A 26,168-nucleotide genomic window follows, 5' to 3' on the forward strand; every position below is an offset into this window, starting at 1 on the left:
GTACTGTATCTGTTTTAAGTGTAACTAATATTACATAACAAAACTCGTATCGCATTATGCTTTTAAGGTGATATTTGTGAGCAACTTCCTATCATCAGAATATTAAATTATTTTCTCGAAATTGCTGAAGCTATAGAGCTGACATTTTTACAAGACATAGGCACGTATCTTTTGCTTATGATGTAACAGTAGTTGCTTTGTTAATTCATTTCCTTACAAACAATTTCCATGCAAATATTTTCAAAATTTTCAATACACTATCTTCAATAATACGTATATACGGTACATTAGATTTGCGAAAACATTCTGTAAGGCTATTAAATAAATAGGCCTATACCTGAAAATTTCACTTTTCTATACGAAAAGTTGAGAAAATATTTCTTTTGAATAAAAAAATCGAACTTGTGAAAAATGAGCATTAAAATTAAAACTTACATTCTTACAATGCACTTATACTTCTCAGGCAAATCTAAAAATTAACATGGATACAGTTTTAATAAGTTCTCTTCCCTTTATCTACTGAATCAGCGCTGGCCATCCCTGAATATAGCTCGACCAAGCGGGATATACCACCTCTTTCGTCTGTCTCTTTCCTTTCCGCTGTAAAGCGCTCAGTCTCTCCTGGGCTCTAAAGCGCGCACTTTCTCCTGTGGGCATCAATTGACATGCCTACTCTAGAATGTCACTCACTATAATAGTAGCGAACATGGCTACACTTCCTTCTTTGAACTTTCCGTAGAAAAATAGCTCAAATGTAACATTTATCTTTTACTCTGTGATTAAGCTTCTAACAATAAGTAAAACCTACAGAAAAAATATTCAAATTACCCACTTCACATATTATTTTTTCCTCGTGCTGCACGATCATGAAAGCGGCAGATAAGAGAAGATAGAGTTGATGACACTGATAACAGCGGACGATCACCTTGTTTTGCTATTAAATCTCGACGTGTTCATTGGTTAATACATATAGAAGATTTCGAAAGTAAAATTTTGAGCCTACTGTAACAGTAGGTAACTCTTTTGCATGAAGTTTAGTGGTTTTTGGAACTCGTAGCTGTATAAATCTATAAAACTCATCCTTGGAAATCTATTGGTGTGCATAATTCAATTGTGAAAAAAATGGTCCTAAGGAGGTTTTAAAACTAGAGAAGTCTAGCAGTTTCCGCAGTTGAGAAAGGATTTTAAGCAATAGCGTGCTATTACCAGTCCTCTTAGACAGAAAGGCTTGCCGGGATGTAGGACGCAAACCATTTGTTTCAACCAGTCTAAAGGTCCATTATCCCAAAACTAGTATCGTGAATGTAACGATTTCACCCACGTTACAGACCTGCAGAGTGCTGGGACCTCTCCCTTCATTTGTATTTTCAAAAGGCTGGTAATTGAGTTTAGTGATTTTGACTTCCGTAGAACATAACCCTATGGACACAGAAACTTGGCTCCCTATACACGCACTGAAAGGAACTAACACTGTTTCACTGTTTCACCTGATAGGTTGTCATTCGTGCTTTCCGTATTGTTGGGGACGTGGAATGCAAAATCCGGACCGCATGAATGAATCATGCGGCGGCTTTTACGAGGAGACTGAGATGAATAGAGCACGGACCACCACACCGTGACAGTTTCCGCTCAGAGCGCTCCTGTCACGGGCCAGCACCAGAGCACTCGGCAAAGACGATCCATCCTCGTGCTAAATTGCATGAATAGAGCACTCTTATACGAGAAGCTGCACGTCAACCTGTCTTAAACTGAACCTCTCCACGTGGTATTTTGAATATTCCTTTTCACAACTGAGGAATTGCCGTTCCATATAGGTTGTTTAGACGCATTTTTTTTTATTTTATCCGTCTGTACAAAAAGTACAGATGATAGTCCTCTTGTACTGCACTACCACTAATACAGGGACATCATTTTATTTTTACTAACATTTTTAATATTAACCTGGCTATACCTTTCTATTAACGATTGAAACAGGAAACACCGTTTGCTACCCTTTCCAGGACGGAGTTCGATGATACTGGCGTAAAATACAAATCACTTTACTAGGTATAGGAGGGAAGAAAAGTAGTTCATCCATTTATGTAAACTAGGAAACATCGCAATTTTGAGTTTGATAATTTTCATTAGGTTTTTGTTTAATCAAAATACAGTACTGTGTTAACACTTAGTTTTTTACACACGAATTGAGCTATCCATTCGGAAGTATTAATTATGCAGTGTATATTGTACTGTTACAGCATATTAGCGTACTATATAGAGAATGAAGTTAAATTGAAAAATAATTATAATATGGATATTTAAACACATTTTAGAAAATGGTGGCCGTTCATTTCGATACAGGCTTCAGTTTTTTTGTCCATATTATCGCACTATAGACTATTGTACCTAATTCCAATTACCAGTTTCGTCCTTCGTACGAGTAACTCATGTTGAAATAATTCTGTACCTACTCTATAAAAGAGTACCTTACATACTGTAAATTCAATCTTCACTTCTGCCCGATCCGAAAAGATAAAATCACTCAGAAATGCTATCTACTGTCCGTTCAAGTGGTTTTGGCGCAGAGTCGTAGAAAGGGGGGGGGGAAATCATGTGACAGTTAATTACTTAACGAGGCCCTTTTATTTAAGTTATTTTAAACACTTGTATAATATTACGTAGACGTCCAATTCCTAACAGAAATTAATGTTTTCAGAAAAGAGCTAAGATAGCCCAGCTACTAGACTTTACAAAGGGGCGAACAGAAGCAGGTGGGGGAAACCGGGATGCGACATAGCGAAACGGACGACAGTACCCGTACGAAAATATGATTCAATATTGAAAGCTCTTTCGTCACTGGAAAACGCGAACATATTTCTGAAACGTACTATACTCAGTAACTCAATACTGCTTACGCGCCCTCGGCTCTGTGTCGTGAACGGTTGGAAGTTTACTAGTAGAAGGGGTGGGAGTGAAGTACATTCCAAAACTCAGGTACAATAAAAATAGAAGTAAAAATAAAATGATGTCCCTGTATATTATGCAAGCATACCTATGGGAGACAAAGACGAGGTGGTGATAGATCTCTATGGATGGAATTATAGCCCGGAAATACAACAGAGATAGACTCAGGAAGTTAACTTAAGGTCATCAGATGTTACAGAATATCTCCACGTACATCGGATCTCGCAACCCGACATTATTTTGAGCGTTACAGACAAAAAGCTGTCGAACTGGCAGGCTATTTCCATTTGATATCACTGAAACTGTAGGCTTTTTTTGTACTATACATTTTTATTAAGGGAGGAGATGGGTAAAATGTTGGCCATTTTTGGTAAAAAATTTGTTTTTCTTTTTATTACATAAAATTAATCTATAGAACCCAATGTATGAGTTTGCAAAGTTTCAGACCCCTGTGACGCTTGGAACTATAATGAATTACGTCATATTTAAATCGCTGTGTTCTTTAAATGCCTAGCATGTTTACTTTAAAAATGATTTTTCTCAAATTAAATTATTTCCTTCTTTCTATATATTCAAAATCTAAAGGCTTCCACAATTTTCAAGCTATCAAGCTGAAAATATTTCTGTATGTTCTATAAAGTACGGTTAACAAATTAGAGTATCAGATTTTTTATATGTTAATTACTTTTTAAATTAAAAAATAAGTTTTATAAAAATAAACACTAGAAAATTAAAAAAAGTAACTTTTCACAAAATAATATATTTTTTTCTCTATTCTTAGGATATATTTTTCAAAGGTGGATGCTTAGTGCTTTTCTAGGTAATCATATTCTAGATCATATACTTAAAATTTGTACGAGGAGATAGAGTTTGAAAATATGCCCCATTTTTTTTTCAGAAAACGGGCATAACTCAGAAAATATCTGGGTGACATGCAAAACAATTTATACCATGTATATATATATATATATATATATATATATATATATATCATATTATGTGGAATAGCTTGCTTGTGCCAAAAATGAACTACCTAGTTTAAATCTATAGAAGTTAGAAATTTCATCCATCTCTTCCCTTAAATGAAGTGAGGAGCAAGGAAAGTTTTATTTATTGTTGAAAAATTGATTCTGAAAAATCAGTGGAAATATTTTTATCAAACTATAAGTAATTGAACTAATTAACGAAACATTTATCAAAAATCTTCCTACAGAAAACAGACATTACTATAAAGATAATTTCGTAGATAAAGACAGAGATGAAAATTTAGTAGAAGGAGTAGTGGAAATTGATATCCGCCTAGTGATTAAATATTTTGAAAACCAAAATGTAGTGGTCAGGGGTACAAGAATTATCTTCATTATTAAGAGATTTATTTGAAAGATGTAGGCTATTAACGGAGATGACTTTCCTCAGGAATATAAGGTGAGTCATATCTCAGTAATTCTCAGGAAAGGGAGGAAAGACTAATGTTAAAATTATAGGGGAATTAACAGGGACTAAGGGGTTTAGTAAATTGTACCTTTTTGACGAATGAAATATGGAACATGAAGAACAGACTGGATTCAAAATATATACAGTACGTCAACAGTGCACAACAGTTTCTTGTTTGAAACAGATTGTTGAAAAGCGGAAGACTTTTAATTTAACTCTACATTTGAGCCGTTCAGAGCAGAAATGGTGTAAATCAATTTTGACTGAACGCCTCATATAAACTAGGCCATTGATTCGGTCGTTATTATACAAATTTAAATGGTATGAATATATATTTTGCCTGTAAATATATATACGAAGAACAGAGAGATTGAGAGAGAGAAAAAAAACAAAGAGAAAGTAGGAATTGTATTTTGTATATTATTTTTTGAGCCGTTCAGAGCAAAAGTGGTGTAAGTCAAAATTGACTTACACCACTTCCCATCAATAAAGTTATGGGAAGTCTTAGAGAACAGAGTCTGTTAGTATTAATGAATTGTAATAGGGGATATTAAATAATTGTATAACAATTCAATTGAAAGTTAAAATAGGAATAAAACTATCAAATTATAACGAGAGGCTTACGACAAGGATGCTGTTTATCCCCTAGTCTTTTTAAAACTTATATTCGTCAAGTTTTAGAAAACTTCAAAAAATAAATGCTGTAAGATGGAAGTAATGGTGAATGACAACATAACATACACCAGCATCGTGTATTATAGACGCATCATGCATTATTTGTCGCACAGACATTTTATAAGTCCCACAAAGGTGGCAGTGCGTATGATCAGATGTACAACGAAACAAAACTAATTTTGTTACCTCAACTAGTCGTTCTCTTCTGAACCAGGTCGTACGTCCTCTGAGAACTGTCTCCCTTCTAGGATTTATAAAGTATCTGTGCGACATAGCTTTTTTCTAAGACTGTACGGTTCAAGTTTGTCGAGTGTGGCGAAATTCGCTCTGCAGAAGGAGGCCTATTGTATTTGTTCCACATTGTTACACAATTATTATTCGCTGTCCTCCACTCCCACCTCTTCATGTTTTAACCGCTTAAGGATTTTTAGCACAGATCTTGCAATTAGTTTTTCTTATTAAATAAGACGAAGTTTGTAATGTCTTGGTCGCCTCTCATGTTAAAACATTGCAGGACACTAACATACAAATTACAACTTGCAGATAATAATTAGATACTACTGGCTGAAGACTATGAAGACGTAGGATGTATGATGGAGTAGTACGAAAAATAGGGGATACAGATAAATGTCAATAAAAGTCAAAAGTAATTTGTGATAATACTTACTGGCTTTTAAGGAACCCGGAGGTTCATTGCCGCCCTCACATAAGCCGGCCATTGGTCCCTATCCTGAGCAAGATTAATCTAGTTTCTACCATCATATCCCACCTCCCTCAAATCCATTTTAATATTATCTTCCCATCTACGTCTCGGCCTCCCCAAAGGTCTTCTTCCCTCCGGCCTCCCAACTAACACTTTATAACTTCTGCATTTCTGGATTCGCCCATACGTGCTACAATTGGTGATAATAGTCAAAACTATTATTAGAAGGTGTCAAAGTTATTATTGATACCTATTTGTGACAGCATTAAATACTGTAGTTGGAAAATGAAGTTACAGAAAAAGGAAGCAATGATTCTGAAATAATAAATAAAATAATCAAAGGTTTAACTGCATTAACAGTACTGAATTTTGTGAAATAAATAAAGTGTTTAAAGAAATTAAAATTCATATTTGTAAATAAATAGTGAGAAATTTAGGAACTTGTGCAGAAAAAAGGAACGTGGATAAAAAATGAAAATGAAAATTACAGTTGACAGAAATAGATTTCTTAAGAAAGTTATCAGTCATCACTATTAAATTCAACTGAAAATAACATAGGCTAAGAAGAGAAAAGAATAGCTTTAAGAATTCTATTAAACAGTTTGGGAGGAAGTAAACAGTTACAATGGTTTGGACATGTGAAAAGGATGGATGCAAGAATCTTTTTATTGGTTTATTTTACAATACTTTATCAACTGATATGGTTATCTAGCGTCTGAGTGAAATGAACATGTCAGCGAAATGAGTCCAGGGTCCAGCGCCAACGCCGAAAGTTACCCAGCATTTGCTTTTAATGAATTGAGGGGAGTCTTTTGGTAACGGATCCGATAGCTTATGGCTTTACTTCTATGAAACTGCTAGCAACCAAATATTTTGCATCTTGAACAGTTGACTTCTTCGAATTTGGGAGAAATTGAGGAGTTGGGTGCAAGAAAGGCACTTCTCTCAAATGGATATTTTTGATGTTGAAAATTCAAACTGTAATGATGTTACCTAAGCACGCCTTTACATTTTGGTTACTCCTGACTTCTATGATCACAGTATTGAACTACAACTTGGTAATCATATGCATAACAGATCAGAGAACACAATAAAGCGTTTTACTCAAAAAGGGCACATCCTCTAAAATGCCCTTCTTGCACTCAGCCTCTCAATTGTAAAAATAATTGGCACAGCGCAACTATGAGACACATTGTCTTCAAATAGGTTATATTTCTCTCACCATTTTAATACCAGTCGCTATTCTCTCATTACCTCTGCTGAATAACAAAATATACTCAATTCAAAATTTTCAGTCCCATTTTTCAGATATCCTACTGTGATCGAAGCTGTTTAGAGATGTTCATAGGGCCTATCGTCGTTGTTCCTGCAATAACTCCTATGTGACATATTTATCGATTTTCAGATGTTTGCTCTATTAAATAACGTATATACTGATACAGCAAATAATAAAATCTCCTATATGAAATTATATTTTTTTCTTTCGAAAATGTAAAAATTCACAATCTCCTATGCACTACTGCATAGAAGAATAAATGTGTTTTTTTCTTCCTACTGAAAAATTTCATATTTTGCACATAGGAGTTATTGCAGGAACAACGACGATATTCTCATGAAATTAATAATGATAAACACAGAATGTGTTTGGTTCTGTTTGATTCTGTTTGGTTTTCCTAGTTGTTTGCGCTTCACACGCTGCAGTTTGCTGTATGTTTATAAAATACCATTTTCTATAATATTATTACCTAAAACAATAGAAAACAACTGCATGAGGCCATTAAAATTATACGATTTCCAGATTTAATTCATCATGTTACCAAAGATTAAGAGGAAAGACTGGAGAATGCTAGGATTGCAGTGAAAGACCTGCCCTTGGGCAGAACACATGAATAAAAGACCAAAGATAACCATTGAACTGGCATCGAAGTCTTGAATAAAGCGTGTCACATAGAGGCAAAGTTGTCCCATCTGCGTTTTGTTATTGCAACGAACACATATATGCAGTAATTATTTACCAGGGCTGTCTCTCAAATCGGTATAACATGTTGCATATGTTTGCTTGCCTCCGACCCTAGCAGCTGTTGCCCGAGATTCCGTACATGTAGAACTGGGTGTCTAAAAACTAAGATTACCGCACGCAATATATCGATGCCGATTGCTAGCTACAGTAGCATAGTACGCTATTGAGATCTTTTTTTTTAATCGGTTATTTTACGACGCTTTGTCAACTGCTAGAGTCTGAATGAAATGAAAGTGTACCTTTTCGACCAGTCTATCCAAATTACTAAAATTACGCACTTCTGGCAGTTATCCTTGGTCATATGGTCAGCAACGCTACCGCTTAAGCTTAGATCAATATTGCACTATCAGAATACAAAGGATGTATAAGCATACAGTATGTTTTAATTGGAGGTCAGAAGCAAAGGGGTATAAGTGCACTTAAGTTATTTGTGAGAAAATGTGGTTGAAAGTACTTAAGATTTCGTAAATTATGTGAAATTTTTTATTTCAATTTTAGTGTGTGGTGTCGTTAAAAGATGTATCATTTTGCCACTAAAATTTTTAAATGCTTTAGCTTGCCCTAGATGCACCTAACGCATGTTCTTATAAATGTCACTTGTATCCATTTGCTTCTGAGCCCCTAATTTTGTATGAATTTTCTAATGTCATTTTATACGTGTGCCGTACGTCAAGATTACGTCAAGTTGTATCTCGCAGCTTCCTTCCCAGATAGTCACAATCTTTTCAGATTGCTGATTGTTCTCACTTAGAGACCGGATTTTTGTGTACAGTAGTGGAAAGAAAAAACCGGACTGACCCTTGTAGCTGATTTCAGAGCCTTGTTCACTCCAGAGCACGATATACTGGTAACTAAGACTTTCGTGGTTCGAATCCTGCCTGGGAAGGAAACTTTTTTTGTTCCTTATTCAAGTTTATTCCCAATACTTTTCGATTGCTGGTAAAATTCATGTTCTGGGAATAATAAGTTAATTAAGTGGTAAAATATCGCTGCAATCGAAAAGTATTGGGAATACATTTGAATAAGGAACAAAAAAAAGTTTCCTTCCCAGGCAGGATTCGATCCACGAAAGTCTTAGTTACAAGTCTATCGTGCTCTGAAGGGAACAAGGCTCTGAAATCAGCTACAAGGGTCGGTCCGGTTTTTTTTGCCACTACTGCACCTACTGAATGTTAATATTCCAAACCATCAAATAGTTGCCAATAGTAGCGAGTGGTATGAATTTTGCGTTCGATGTTTAACTGATAAGCTCGAGTCATTCATTATAGCTGGATGGTTTCTATGACGTAGACCTGTGGGGTGGTTTTAGTTGATAGTGCTCCAGTTTCAAACGCAAGTTAAATATAACGGTCTGGACAATTAGTTACAAATAGAAAGCGCGCTTTACTATATGCATTCTCCAGTGTTAGTGACGCAGCATTCCTTTGTTATATTTCAGTGTGTTGTGAATAAGGCCTCAAAAGGGCTCTAACATACATCATATCCACTCGGGTGTACTCAATGTCACTTTTATTGCCAGAAAAAAATAACCGCAGCGGCAGAAGTTCGAGAGACATTGATGATGACACTACACCGGTGTCGAAACGGTACCGTCAGTCGGTAATGTATAATACCTTTTCTTAATATTGTAACAATTTAAGATTTTATATTTTGATAATAAGTGTTTAAGTGAACAGTAAAATACAAATAAAAAATCCGATCTCTGCTTATGAACCACCCAGTATAGAGATATATACGCACTTCCTTTCTGCGAAAAGAACTCGGCTTCGCTGGAATTGTAACTAGAAACGACACCATTTCAGCCATAGTAGACAACTAAAATCAGGAGTACAAAATGAAACAAAATGTAAAATGAATCAGCAATAGAAATCAGTTTATTGTCAAACTACAAGTATTTAATGATCTTTGAAGGAAAATGAGGAGAAAAGTGGATTGATCAGAACATACTTAAAGATATAATTAATGGAAGAAGACTAGGAATGAAATGGAAAGGAGTGAAGAAAGACGAAGAATGAGGAAAATCAGGAGACGCAGAATTCCAGCAGGATGAAGAGGAATAAAGAATTTATATGGAGAAAGAGGGAGAAAAAGTTGAATGGGAAGGGGAAGAGAAAGTTGAACAGGAGGAGGGATGGAATGGAATGGAAAGATATGATGTCCTGTTTTCATGTGCTGATCCAAGTATATAGAGTTAAAATCCAGTCAAGAATGATGCATTTGTAAAGGAGATATAAATGTTTGACATTACATTTTCCGGAAGAGAAGAAATGTTGGGATTCACGTGTCGCAGATATATAACATATAAAATATTCCCGTCCCTCATATAAAAGGACTCGAGCCAAATAAATTAATGGCGGTCATTTCTGGCTCGTATGTTCGTCTGGATATGTGTCCTTGCAGACATATGGAACTCGAACGTAGATAGTTGAAGACCTCCTAAGAAACAGAGAGACTAGTTTTGAGGCTTCTTCGAATATTGACTACATTACAAATTGAAAGTGTAATTCGTTACGATATTAGAGGTGTTATGATAATTCTAAAGACTATTGCAAGATAATTTTAAATTATGTATGTATGTATGTATGTATGTATGTATGTATGTATGTATGTATGTATGTATGTATGTATGTATGTATGTATGTATGTATGTATGTATGTATGTATGTATGTATGTATGTATGTATGTATGTATTTATTCACACTACAATGGGTATATACCCGGTGGCAGTGGTAACTAATTACACTCAATAATGACAATAATAAACACAATTAATAAAACATACAATTAATAATACTAATAATTAATACTAACAATAATTTATAATAATAATAATAATAATAATAATAATAATAATAATAATAATAACAAGGAACATCCTAAATTAAATTAAGCACGATCACTTAAAATAACATTTAAAGTAAATCTAATTTGTATCTTAAACCTAAGTTCGAACTAAAACCCACGAGTATGAAAGGCGTATAACGGAATTATTATTCAAATTAAGCTTTCAGGAATAACTCCCTGTAAAGTTAATTTGAACAATTTTTGCCTCGAAATTATTCAAATTAACTTTACAAGGAGTTATTCCAGAAAGCTTAATTTGCATAATACACGTCACTGTACGTAACAGAAAACCACAATTTAAAGTCACACAGAGTTAGTGTGCACTCAAATGTTGGTTGCTTGACGGTTGTCATCGCACTTTGAGGTCTGTGGATATAGAGGGAAAAATTGGATCGGTGTCGGGTAAGTTCCCGGGTAGCTCAGTGGGAGAGCGTTGGTACGTTTAACCAAAGGTCCCGGGTTCGATACCCGGCCCCGGAACAATTTTTCCCTCGAAATTATTCGGAATTATTATTGTTATTTCCAAAACATATAATACACTAACAAGGATATTCTTCCTCATCAAATACCGTTATACAATCCTAGTCTATATACAATATATTATTCTTTCTTCCTTTGCATTCTACAATAATTGCGAGTACAATGCGCTTGCGCCAAATTTATTGTTTGTTTGCAATTGGGGAGTATGGTTATATTTTAGGGGAATGGGTTTGCGCCAACGACATTCAGGTAAATACATTGGGCTTTTTTGTGAAGTTGATAGAGATCGCGCACGAAATCTGGTGACATGGGCATAGTACCTCTCTTTCTGCTAGTGCACGATTCCTATGTAGCGGATTTCGAGATTGCTACTAGTGTCTCCAATATTCGAACATGAGAGAGGCAACCAAGACATTACAAACCTACGTCACAGCCACGTACTACTATGGGGCCAGAGAGTTTCTATCGTGAATACAGCGCACAGTTCTACAGCTGCCACCTCAACATACACCTTGTGATACATGTGCTGCAAAATATTCAGGCAGAAAGTACGGTAATTTAAAAATACTGTCAATAAAAATAAATCAGGTTAATAGTCGACGAGTTATTCCTGATACATTTTTAAACACAACATATGGTGACTACAAAAGGAACAAAATCGATCTTATGAATGATCTTAAAATGGTTGGTTACCGTTTTCAAACAAGGACATTAACTCAAAGCTTTTGTATTTAAAAGCTAAATTTGATAATAGTTATTTATTAGCTACAACGTAAAGTAATACGACAAGATTTCTGGGGGACGACTCACCAACCTCCTAGTGGTGTATCCTGGGTAACGTTAATAGGCTGCGCAATCGTTGTGTATTTTCTAATAATTCTAGTGCGCAGTTGTGTCTATATTTTATTCACAGTCGTCATTTACGCGCAATCGTCACTCAACGGGACGGATGATTGTGCCCTAACATCGTAACGTGGTATCAACCTAAAAAAATGTTCTTGAATTTATATATGACTTTGTGGCGCAAATATATTGCGGCGCTAACTCAAGACTCAAACTTGGTGCCCCGAAAATTGTTTGCTTGACAGAAATTTCGGAAATTCCCCTAATTATCTGCCTGTCGAACTATCCCCGTAACGATTTTCGTGGTGTTTGTCTTCTTGGAAATGTGATAGGCCTACAGAATGTAATTACTTCTCGGATTTGTGCTCTGGTCTGAATCATTAAATGTCCACGGTCTAGACCAGACCTGCAGAACTGTAGCTCCTCAGAGCGACTGCCTTCGTACCTCTTCTACCGCACCCACCTTTTATACCAGTATGGTGGCCCGGGTTCGATTCCCAGTCGGGGCAAGTTGCCTGGTTGAGGTTTTTTCCGGGGTTTTCCCTCAACCCAATGTGAGCAAATGCTGGGTAACTTTCGGTGCTGGATCCCGGACTCATTTCACTTGCATTATCACTTCATCTCATTCAGACGCTAAATAACCTAAGCTGTTGATAAACGTCGTAAAATAATCTACTAAAATAAAAATCTACTAGTGTAGTCATAGCGTTCTAGTTGCGCTCAGCTATATCAACATTCATCCTAGCGGCGGCAGGTACACAATACGCGTACTGCAGTATGAAGAGAACTGGAACATGGAAAAATCTAAACCCGTGAAGAAATACTACTTCCAAAGGAAATGGAAATATGATTATTTTGTTGTTGCAGAAGACGAAAGAATTGCTTATTTACTGTGTCACATCCAATTCATTTCTACTCGTCATTTCAATATTAAGCGACATTTCAACAAAGCCCATATTAAGAATTGTGGAATAGACAAACTTAAGTTCATTATTACAAACTGTATATTGATTATTTATTTATATACTGTTAAATTAAGGACGTCACTCGTTGTGTTCATTTTGTATTGAAATGAACTTTCAAGGTTCGTTACTTAAATGTTACAAATTTATGTTTTCGTAGGTGATAATAGGAAGAAAGTTTTGGAAAATCTAAAGCAGGCTAGGTGCAAAGAAATTTCAAAGGAACTACCGACAGGAAATCTAGCATAATCGTAAACTTTGAAACGTCATAACAGATTATAAATACAATGACTTTATTACAATTCTTAGCCACCGACGTAGCTCAGTCTGCTAAGGCGCTGGCTGCCAATCCGGAGTTGCGTTCGGGCGCGGGTTCGATTCCCGCTTGGGCTGATTACCTGGTTGGGTTTTTTCCAGGGTTTTCCCCAACCATAAAGCAAATGTCGGGTAATCTATGGTGAATCTTCGATTCATCTCCCCAAATATCATCTCGCTATCACCAATACATCGTCGTTAAGTAATCAAGTAAAACAAATTACAATTCTTTTTGAAAATTACAGTGCCGCCACTGACCTACCACACGCTAAGAATGTCAGCAACTCTACGCAGAAGTTTATCACCTCCAATAGAAGTGGAGTGAGGCTGACGTCATATTTCCCCTACTTACGAGTTCTGCAGGTCTGGTCTAGACATTCGGGGAACTTTATGCTCTATTGTTGTTTCTTCTACTTATGTACCGATATTAATTTATTTATGAACTTAATTACGAAATGACAGACATACTGAATATAAATCACAGAAACACGTACATCATATGCTGTTAGAGGACTCAGTATCTTCTTAATAGAGGCAAGATTTTTAAAGGCAGAGTATATTTCAACGTGTTATTTATTACTTCATCTCAAAACTTGTAGTTTGTGTTTTGTGGGATTCCGATATAATCATCATTGTAAGTAAAACTGACCACTCTGTGATACTGTACAATGTTCATTAGCATTTGTAATGTGATAACTGATGATATAACCACGTAAAGCCGAGAACTACATGCAGTTATGTTAATGCTTGCCTGTACAAATTGTTACATTTGTTATTGGTGTAATTTGCATTCGGATTACATGAATTTTTGGGTTGTTACAATAACTGCGGTAATCGTGATATTCATAGTATTTCCACTACATTAGGTCTGAAATAATTTGGACGTGGCGAAGGGTGTTGATGAAGCGAACATTTCATATTATCTCACACTGATACACTGTACGTATATGAAGTAATAAAATTAATAAATTATTAGGTCGAAGAGACAAAAACATATCCATAATGGGCGATGTTGAGAGGAAGCACATACCACATGTCCAACAGACATGATATCATGAATCTAATTACAAATTTTATCCATTCAAATGGCAGTTTTGTATTGTTAACATGAATAACATCTGCCCTGTATTTGACGTGAAAGTAAGATGTTAACATAAATGTATTGCCGAAAAATTCATCTGTCAATGCATTAATGTGTGACGATAGTCATCACTCCAACTCTACAGGAAGTTTGATGTGGTAGTGACGTAATATTCAGCCCATGTGAAATTTTGACACACAAAAATTACGCTGTCATAAACTTTAACACGCCACATTGATTCCAGTCTCGTGACTACACATTTCTGCCGAACACATAATAAATTATTAATCAATGAGTGTTAACACATTTTGGGAATGAGTTTGTATCTCTTAATATAGTATCATAAAAAGAAGATTACAAATTCTTCAATAAATCCATTCACGTGTTCTTCTACAAATACAGTAACCGCAATCATATCGATAGGAGACTTATGGTTAAAGATAGGAATTTACCCACAGAGACTTCAAGGTTAGGTATGCATAGAGTTGAATAATTTCAAAGTAAAAATTGTTCCGAGGGCGGGTATCGATCCCGAGATCCTTCGCTTAGCGCACGAATGCTCTACCGACTGAGCTACCCAGGAACCATACACGACACCGTCCAACTTTTCGCTTTACATCCACGGTGTCGGTGTTGTGTATGGCTCCTGGGTAGCTCAGACGGTAGAGCATTTGTGCACTAAGCGAAGGGTCCCGGGATCGATACCCGGCTCCGGAACAATTTTTCCCTTGAAATTATTCAAGTCTGTTTCACAGGAAGCTACTACGTATATGAAATCCAGATTTGCATAGGCATAGAGTGTTCGTTTTTGAAAGAGAGAGTGAGCATATACATATGCAGATGCATATTAAGGAACTCTGCCGTGGTATAAGGAGGGTGAGATTGTAGCTTTATGTGATTAACCTATCAACGAATCGCTGTGTAATGTAAACAAACCAATTGCCGGAGCAAAACGCTGAACCCTACTCAATTGCTGCGATACACAACACATTACAATTGTAACCTGGCCATACCTCAGGCTTCACGTCATTCATGACGTAACGATAGTCTAAGCACAACTAACCTAATATCATCATGTTGTGGTATAAATTCCTACCTTTACTGATGATGTACAAGTAAAAAAATGTCCAATCTTCCTTCGTCCATTCTTTACATATATTACATTCATTTCTGATAGCGACTTTCAGATTAACGCAGTTATATTTCACCAAAGTCGGCCTGGGTAGCGTAGTCGGTATAGCGCTAGCCTTCTGTGCTCGAGGTTGCGGGTTCGATCCCTGCCCCGGTCGATGGCATTTAAGTGTGTTTAAATTTTCTTGGGTTATTTTACGACGCTGTATCAACATCTAGGTTATTTAGCGTCTGAATGATATGAAGGTGATAATGCCGGTGAAATGAGTCCGGGGTCCAGCACCGAAAGTTACTCAGCATTTGCTCGTATTGGGTTGAGGGAAAACCCCGGAAAAAACCTCAACCAGATAACTTGCCCCGACCGGGATTCGAACCCGGGCCACCTGGTTTCGCGGCCAGACGCGCTGACCGTTACTCCACAGGTGTGGACAAGTGTGTTTAAATGCGACAGACTCATGTCAGTAGATTTACTAGTATGTAGAAGAACTCCTGCGGGACAAAATTCCGGCACACCGGCGACACTGATATTACCTCTGCAGTTGCGAGCGTCGTTAAATAAACCATTTTTTTTTTCACCAAAAATTGCAATATCTTACATCCATTTTATAGAACACTAATGAACTTCAATAACCACAAAAATTACAGCTCATCATTAATTTTTGTTATTAAAACTATTGAATTCTTGACCGTCCTTATAATGTGCCTCAATTCGTTCCTATCTTCCGCCCTTCTTTTCCAACCCAGTACTCCCAGCATTTTAATATCTTGTTCAATAGCCTATTATTCAGCCATATGGTACTCGGACGTCCAATATCTATCTATCTATCTATCTATCTATCTATCTATCTATCTATCTATCTATCTATCTATCTATCTATCTATCTATCTATCTGTCTGTCTGTCTGTCTGTCTGTCTGTCTGTCTGTCTGTCTGTCTGTCTGTCTGTCTGTCTGTCTGTCTGTCTGTCTGTCTGTCTGTCTGTCTGTCTGTCTGTCTGTCTGTCTGTCTGTCTGTCTGCCTGTCTGCCTGCCTGCCTGCCTGCCTGCCTGCCTGCCTGCCTGCCTGCCTGCCTGCCTGCCTGCCTGCCTGTCTATTTATTTATGTCTATAACAAGGCAAAACCCCAATTACAATTGACAGTACAAATATTTGCTTAAAACATAAAATTCGAGATAACATGAAAAAGAGATAAAAACAGATACAAATGCAAGATACAAGTGTAATTTACAAATGAAATATAAAAAAAAACAGACAAATACATAGGTTAAAAAAAGACACAGATATAGATATAAATGAAAAATACAAAATAAAAAATGAAAAAGTAGATAAATATAGATATCATAACCAAAAGATGTAAAATGTAACTATAAATGGCAAAAACCGGATATGTTACCACGTGAGCTGCAGTGGAGGAAGGAGATAATATAATCTGTTTATATTAGTAGCTTCGTTCTAGACAACTCTAGACCTACTTTCGGGTAGCCTAATTTTAAAGAGCTATTTTATTTGAAAATATAATAGCGTCTTGCGTATGAGAGGTAAAGGTTAACAACACGCGTTTTGAAATGAAAATTTTGGCAAACAAGGTACAATGGAGCAGCATAAAAATAGCTCGAAACACGAACAGTACGCGTGCAATGTGGTTTTACGTTTGTTGTAAGCATCATTGAGTCAGAACAGTGGGATAGGATGTGATTTAACAGGAACTGAACGCTTGGAATACCATGAACACCACCTGTTCGCATTGCATCGTTTGGAATTCTGTACAGTGAATACCAAACACGTCCTGTACAATAGGAAAAAAATATATAAAACTGCAAAGCAAGTGGAACCAATTTTTTTTTCATACGGTTGCAACTTCCAAGTTCTGAAATAAGCTTCTGTATAACTTTACTAGTAAATTCTTAGGCTACGGAAATAACTATTTCATGGGTCGTAATGCAAGTTAATATCTTTTCCTGAAATAGTATATTTGCTGCAGCCTGTAATATTCTCCTTTTTATGGTACTGCCGACATGGAGTTTCAATTCGCGTTCATGGTCTGACCGAGAATATTGATGATAGTTTGTACTGGAAATATTTTACGACCTTCGCTCGACTAATCTGTCGGACGAGGTAGCTTTCCCACTGGAATGGGCTCGGAACTTCAGACAGTTTTGAAACGTTGAAAGTTTGTGACCACAACCAAGAATTCAAACCGTATATACCTGGACACAGACGGATATCGTACATAGTCTACAGCAGTTAAGCTTACCACGGTTTTAAAAGGTCTTCTACACAATAATTACATCACTAAGGAATAGCCACGACTGCCTGTTTCATAAAAATTTTTATGTCCGCATCCTAGTTTCAATCCCTCTTCACTACGCATTCCTTTCAGTTTTGGACTTAATAGTTTCTAATTTTTCCCTTGAAATTATTCCAGTCTGCTTCACAGGGAGCTTTACCTGAAATATAAATTTGCATAGTTTCTAATTTCATTATGTCCAGCTTGCCGGTTTCAGTATATAAGACTGAACCGTAAGTAATGTCATTACTTTGAAAGGTTATTCTTTGAGGTATTTCAAACAAAGAGTTTAACACAGTTTTGCTCGTTTTTGATTCCTTTTCGAGATAAAAATGGTTTTACCTGAAACATTTCATGGCACGTTTTGAGAAAGCCTTGATTTAATTCCCAATATGCTCAGTCAATTTAAGAGACCACTATGTTATGAATATGATAATAGGTGATTGAAAGAATTTTAATATTGTCCTTTAAATGTGCAGAAGTTTGATCCGAACAAATGTAACTTTTCGTCCTGGAAAGAAATTTTACAATGTTACATTTGTTCGGATCAAATTTCTGTACATCTAAAGCACAAAACTAAAATTCTTTCAATCAGTTATTATCATAATACACTCTCTTAAATTGACAAAGTATATTTTAATTCAATCAATGTTTTTCCAAAACAAGTTATGAAAATTTTCATATAAAACATAATTTAACTCGAAAAGGAAGCAAAAAATGAGCCAGAATTTTATTAAATGTTTTCTTTGAAGTACCTAAAAATATAACTCCCTGAAATTAATTATATTACCTACGGTTCAACATATATATATATATATATATATATATATATATATATATATATAAACCCAGCATTTTCCACTCCTTCCTATTTTATGCCTTCCTCTTAGTCTCCGCATATAATCTATATATTTTAATGTCGTCTATCATCTGATATCTTCTTCTGCTCTGAACTCTTATTTCGTTCATCACTTCTTCCACTGTATTTTTCAGTATGCAGTTTCTTCTCAACCAGTGATCCGGCCAATTCCTTTTCCTTTCCTGATCAGTTTCAGCATCATTCTTTCTCACGCACTCTTTCCAACATAGCTTCGTTTCTTATTCTGTCTGTTTATTTCACATCCTGGCAACTTTAAAAATAAATATATTATAGGCAGGGTGATCACTTAGGTAGGGCTGATCGACTTAGGCAGGCCTGATCATATTAGGAAGTTTAAATGTAGAAAACAAAGAACGGACGTGGCAAAATTTTCCTTTGTTAACCGGACAATAGTAGACTGGAACAGCTTATCTGCTGCAATCTTTCAGGGTGGTCCTCTCAAAATCAATACATTTAAGGAAAGGTTGAAAAGATTAGACTGACAATGTAATTTGAAGGTGCAGTGTAATTAACTAAATTGTATCATGTAATTAATTAAGTTGATATTGTGAATTTTATTAGTTACAACAATGTAATTTATTCCTCACAACAATAATTCCTTTCTACAATTCGCCTTAAACGCTCTCGGCAACAATTGGATCTTCACTCAACACAGTATTCGTTATAGCACTCCACCGATGACAATGACAGTTTGCTTGGACTATTACGCGCAACAATGAACTGTTAATCTTAACTAATATTTACAAAGCACTATTTACAAATCAGAACTACCAGTTCTCAGTTCACAGTTCTTCTATCTCAGTCACTCGAGTTCACAGTATCTCGAACCACAGACCTTCAGAGACAGTTCACTGTACTCGAACTCGGGTCCCTCCAACTGCGGTCCACTGCACTCGAACTCAGGTCCCTCCAACTGCGGTCCACTGCACTCGAACTCAGGCCTTCGGATGCTGACGCAGATGCGGACGCACACTCGAGTCGAACTCTGGCTTGCTTGCTCTGGCTTACTCACTGACGGAATAACTGAAAACTCTGTCTAGTTCGCTGGCGCCTGCTCTTTTATAGCAAAATCATAGTTGCGAGAACCTTCTACAGGTGTGTATAGAATTGTCTCAATATCTCTACATCGACGCATTTTCTGGAAGGGTCGAGAAGGTCCATTCCCCCTTACTCCGCATGCAGCAGTTGCGCGTGCACTCTCCCCTCGTCGCGTGGGCCTTTCCCTTTCCCCTCGTCGCGTGACGTAATACACCCTCTCTCTTCTCTCCACCGCGCGACGTCACTCAATGTTCCGTGGAGCCTGTGCGATCTGCTTTCTTGCGGGACGCTGGTCGTGAGTTCGATTCTCACGTCGCTGTCACATTATGTAATTAATTAAGATGATATGTAATTAAGTTGATACGTAATTAATTAAGGTGATATGTAATTACTTAAATTGGTAATAGTTGGGTGAAATAGGTTAGGTTTACTTTTGCTTATTATAGGCGTTATTATAGCATAGTTTTTATTTATAGTCCTAGGTTTATTGCTTCTATTTATTTATAGTTAAAAGTAAATTTACGTTTATTTTATTTTTTATTGCTGTATTTATTGTAATGGTATTATTGCATATTATATACCACTGCCACCGGGTGTATACCCAATTGTAATGTTAATAAATAAATAAATACATACATACATACATACATACATACATACATACATACATACATACATACATACATACATACATATCCCCTAATGACGGGACAGGCAAAGTGATACCTTGTGGCTGATGATGATGATGATGATGATGATGATGATGATGATGATAAGTGATAAAAAACTGCTTAACTATGAATTACAAATACATTTTACTACTAAGCACAAGCAACATTTAAAAAATATTTACAGTTATGAATGAATGCAAATCCTTAAGGATTTTTCACCGCCCCAATGCAATGAAGAGAAATGCAATGATGTTAGAAAGACTCTGCAACGCTGATGGTAGGGGTGGTATTGAATGCGATGCTGGCCTCGAAAGCCATGAATCAGCTATTAGTTTAAAGACTGTGCAGTGCAGAAGAAGGTGTTTAACTTATGGTAGTGTAACATTTGCAAAGAAAACCCCTTCTTTTGTCTTACTTTGAACAAATAAATGCTGATAAAAACGCAACATCTTTGTCTCTCTCTGTTCCTTGAGGATTTTAATTTTAAACTTTTCAAAAAGAAAATAAAACTTTCTCCACTTGAGAAATATCTTTCCCCCTTTGTGACTTTCTGTGAAGATGAAATACGGGCGCCACTTATAAAACAGACGGGATAAATCCCTCTTCACTCCACCCCTCAAACCCATCCTTACAAGTGTCACGGTGTTTGCTTGCTCCAGAACAGACGCTGTCGTCTGTTTACAAGCATCGCATCTGCCTCCCGCTCGCATCACTTGATCCATAGCAACTCGTACGGTCTAGCGCCCATTTGACTTTGACTTTTTTGGGGTTGAATAGGTAAAGTATTAAAGTTTAGGGATGAAATTACAGAACCAACAGAAACGGCACCTTGTGAAAGTTGAGACGCTGAGAAAGGATAAGCCCCGGTTGAAGGCAGCCATGGAGTAGCTTCGCGCCGCACGGCTTACAGAAGGAATCCCGCAGCCCGACCTATAAATTATGGGGTGCGATTCTATTCAACGCTCTCGTCTTCTTGCGGCTGGAGTATGGGCCAGCTGAAAAAATGCGTCTGAATTTAAGAGGATATTTTACTCTACTTCTAATGTAGGCTAGGTGAGAGAAATATATCACTGGAACTCGAACAGTATTTCCTTAAATTAGTCTCATAGTCATATTTCATGTTACAGTGGAGCAGCGGTGACCAAAGCGGGTGTCGTGATTACATCGTGTAATCACAGATATTCAAACGGGTACGAGGAGTTTCCTGTACATTGCTGTGTGTTTCATTCACGTACTGAAGGCAAGCAGTGGCGGTATCATTTCGCTCTACAAATCCTCTGTCTCTACGAGCAGGATCAGAAGATTTCGTACAGAATGGGAAGAGGAATTTATTCGCTGTTCTGTCGAAGAAAATGTAATATGTTGCTTTGCTCAACGGTTCAGTTAGTAGTAGTACTTAGAAGCGACATTACAGAGCATTACGTTGAATACACAGGCATAACAGGTATTATTATTATTATTATTATTATTATTATTATTATTATTATTATTATTATTATTACTATTTATCAGCAAGTGATACCATAATGCTTATATACGTACCTCAATATATAGGCCTACATCTTCCCTTGAATGATAAAATATTTATTACGCTATATCTCTATTTTAATTCCTTTTTTTAACCTTTTGATTACTATTATCAGTTATTTACTAGTTACTGATTTAATAATAATAATAATAATAATAATAATAATAATAATAATAATAATAATAATAATAGTATAGAGAAATTGACTGAATATTACATGCTAGTGTAGTAATGCAGTGACCTATTACACTCCAAGAACTGACATCAGCCTTAAATCATCGTCATGAAGAGAAAGATGACATAAATGAATGTAAGGAAGCCAGCTATCTAGTGGCGAACGAAATAGCTCGTTCTCTTAAGCCTTCCAACGAAGGAGAGTTTTATAAAAGCGTAATGATCAAGGTGGCTGAAATAATTTGTCCATAGAAAGTTGTTCATCAATTTTGAAAAAACTGCGAATTTCTCGGCTAAATATCCCGAAGAGAATTCAGGAAATTTCTGATTGTGTTCATTGAGAAATAAAAAAAAAAAAAAAAAAAAATTGTATATATTTTTTTTTATTGGTTCTTGATGACAGTAATGACTAGACTTCGTGAAATTGCCACGAGAATCGTAAGGTTTACTACACACGCGGTATAGACTGTAGGAGAAGGGGCCGTGTAACGTATGGAGTATGCCTCTGATGTAAACACTGAGCAGTATACTGCGGTTACAATAAAACCTGTATCCTGCATTCAAGAAATATAATGAATGACCATTGAAGTGGGTAATGTCTAAACATGTAAATACACAATTATTTTGTAATGAGATATATTAACTCTTAAAATTTAATGTAATATACTTACATCCTCCTTGAATATGTGCATTGCAGTGAAGAGTTAACGTACATTTTGAGCGACTGCAAAGTGAACCTCCTCCGATGATCGCTCAAACAGTTATTATATTGGGAAAATGTACGTTCAATATTACACGATGCAATACATACATATTTGCAGAACGGAAAGTCGCTATTTTTGAGTACACCAACTTCAGACGTCTTGTCGTGACCTGATAGTGTTTATAATACGAAGTTGTGAATAGGCAGAATTTTTAGCAATAATGTTTCTCAACTTACATTTCATTTTTCATGAAATTTGTGAATTGTTATTTTGGATAACGGTTTGTGATACTTTACACACTATATTAAGGGCTTCTGAGAATTATAGTTTAGACGATTCTAACAGGGTGATGCTTTTGGACACGATTTTAAAATTAGAATCAATGAACAGAATATCTTCCAATAGCTATTCAGAAGGCAATGATTTTACAGCTGCAACAGCGGAACTGTCTGTGCTATCCAATGCATCAATTACCTCCATTATTTTGCCGTAATGTTCTGCATAATAATTAACAGCATCCAACCACGTTTTCCAACGGGTCAAAACTGGCTAAGGGGTAAGAGTATTCCAGGGGCAATTATTTGGAACAGCAACACTTTTATTGTAGTATGTTTGATTGAATTCTTGTCTGCACTGAACATATCGACCGTCCCAAATACTAACATTGTAACTCAATTTTTTTATGGTTTTGAGTTATGCTAGTTAATATGGTCTTAAATTGCTTCGTTTTCTTCCAGTACTATCACTGTAGCTCTCTAAACCTTCCCAATCGTATGTAAACTCTTATTGTTACTATCTGTATACACTGATTTACACGATCATTTTAAAACTTCATTTGCTTCTCCTGAAAAAATGGAAGAAAGTGAGTTACAATATTAATACTTGTGAGGGTCGATATGTTAAGCTTTGACTATTCCAACCACAGTAATAGAAAAACAAGTGCTTACAGAGGTATACATTAGCTGTAGCTGCTCTATCTATTTGGACTGGTCACAACTCTTAACATGAACTGCTTATACTACGAGACCGGGCGGTCGCTCACCTCTTCTATACTACCGTACATCGGCAACCTGATAGCATGCTGCGTGTGGCAATTCAACGAAGTCTAGTAATGACATTACTGAGACAGCAAAGCTTGCTATTTTTATTCGCGGGGTTGATGAAGAAATCAATGTTAGTGCACGAACCACCACTGGTTGGAGTTTTCACGCCCTGTACCTCTCCCCCTCTCCTTACCTCTTAGACTGTCTTTCGCGTGTAATCACTGCCATTCGAGTTCTGGTCACCGCTGCAGTAGAGCGTCTCGTTTGGGCACTGTGAAAACGTAAACAAAGTGCAGGTAACCTATGGGGGAGGACGAGCCGTGCGATAAACACGAGGGATGCACAAGGTTTTAGTTACAACATTTGTGAAGGAGCATTAATTGAAATTATATTTTTCCAGAAATACACAAAACAGAAGAACGCAAATTGCATAACGTTATCATATACACATTTTAACAAACAAGAAATCGTAACATTGAAATAATTCAATATAACAAATCAAATTTTGCTACTATATGATGCTGATTTCAAACAGCATTTTTTACGGTCGTGAATTTCATTTTGTGTATGACTAACATAATACTTTCTGTGACCGAATTAACAAAACTACAGTATATTGGTCTGAAGTGACAACACTATTTCCTAAACATAATTATCCCTTCTCAAAGTTCAATTTATTCAAGTACTGTACCTCGGGAGAATTGCTCTTTGAAGTAAACAACGCTCATTTTTCAGAATCACGTAACGTGCCCAGCCATTGATTAGAGCCTTAATGTACCGCTGCAATTGTGACTTCATGGTCTATAACTGAGGTCACTTTAACTTTAGTTTATCTCCATTTTCTTATTCTTCTTTTTTCACGGTTTAGCCTACAACCAGTACCGGTTTCTTATGGAAACATCGGTCAAATGCTCTTTTACCATTTGGTTTAAATCTGATAATTTCTTGTAGTAATCTGCTTCTCCCATTCCGTTAATATGTTCCTTCATATTTTTCCTTTGTTCATTATTTTGTTTATCTCGTTATCTATTTTCAATTCTTCTGTTATAGATTCATTTTTAATTTTATGTAAATAAAGTTAATCTTTTCACAGCTCCAAGAGATTTAATTTCTGCTGCTTGAATTTCTTGTCTTTCTCATCTCTACGTGACCATATTTCCGTTCCATAAGTTACATCAATGATAGAACCACAGTCTAGTATATACAGTCACGAAGGTTGAGTTGTTGAGGGTACTAGGAACAATAGACTGTGTCGGTACTATTTCGCATTGTCTGTAATGAGGCGATAGTAGCGATCCTAGTGGTTAGCAGCTATCTATGGATGCATATTTCCTACATATTAAGCTTCGTGACTGTATATAGGCCTACTAGACTGTGATAGAACTTTATCTGAATCCCTCTCCGTGTTTTTCCTTCAAGAATTTTCTTATTGTTTCATACATGTCTTGGTATCGATGCAATTTTTTACTTAAATCTTTATCTTATTCTTATATGATATTGTATCCTACACTTGAAATGTGGATATAGAGAAGACTGAAGCGCGTGAAATGACAAACAGAATAAGAAACGAAGCTGTGTTGGAAAGAACGGGTGAAAAAAAAATAATGCTGAAACTGATCAGGGAGATAAAAAGGAATTGGCTGAGTCACTAGCTGAGAAGAAACTGCCTACTGAATGATGCACTGGAAGGAATGGTGAACGGGAGAAGAGTTTGTGGCGTAAGAAGGTATCAGATGATAGACGACATTAAGATATGTGGATCATATGTAGAGACTAAGAGGAAGACAGAAAATAGGAAAGATTGGAGAATGCTGGGTTTGCGGTGAAATGGGCAGAACACTATGTTTGTATGTATTTTACTGCAGTATATATAAGAGACCGCAAGGAATATACACAATAATTTTGCTTGTTACATGAACAGAATATGTACAGTGGAACTTTATTGTCGTCACACGCATTGCATTCATGTCAATAAAAGTTAATTACGAAATAAAAGCAATGAAAATGAGTAAACTATTCAACTATAAATGCACATCAAACCGCTTGGAAAATTAGCAAATAGCTTTGATATAGCGATCTGGATTGGATTTACCAGTAAAACGTTATTTATATAAAAAAGCGGTTTTTCGTATCAAGGGACGTGATCTCAATTGCTAAATGTTTGGTTGTGGAATGGGGCTATGGAAGTCAATAAATAGTTGAACAAATGATCGGAATCATTACAAAAGGCCTTATGTTTGTATATGTGCAAACAGTAGCTAGTGCTATGGCGACAAGCAGGAACCAACCCTAGTTAAATATTAATTCCTAAATAGCCCGTCGTTCCAATAAGCCCCTCTAGAGGTACGAGAAGCTCACTAGGGTAAATAAACTCCATCTATAATTCAAACAAGAGACAGGAGTAGTAGTTAA

General features: G+C 36.3%; 1 protein-coding gene and 1 non-coding gene across 4 annotated transcripts in view; one reads left to right on the plus strand and one right to left on the minus strand.

Annotated features, from left to right (window-relative positions):
• rdo (reduced ocelli) overlaps window positions 1-26,168 on the minus strand; it is an 819,123-nt gene that overhangs the window by 609,293 nt on the left and 183,662 nt on the right. The window lies entirely within an intron of this gene.
• On the plus strand, window positions 15,517-15,590 carry TRNAR-UCU (transfer RNA arginine (anticodon UCU)). The gene has a single exon. It is a non-coding gene; the product is annotated as a tRNA-Arg (tRNA).

This window comes from Periplaneta americana, chromosome 12 (assembly GCF_040183065.1).
Source record: "Periplaneta americana isolate PAMFEO1 chromosome 12, P.americana_PAMFEO1_priV1, whole genome shotgun sequence".
Classification (NCBI taxonomy): domain Eukaryota; kingdom Metazoa; phylum Arthropoda; class Insecta; order Blattodea; family Blattidae; genus Periplaneta; species Periplaneta americana.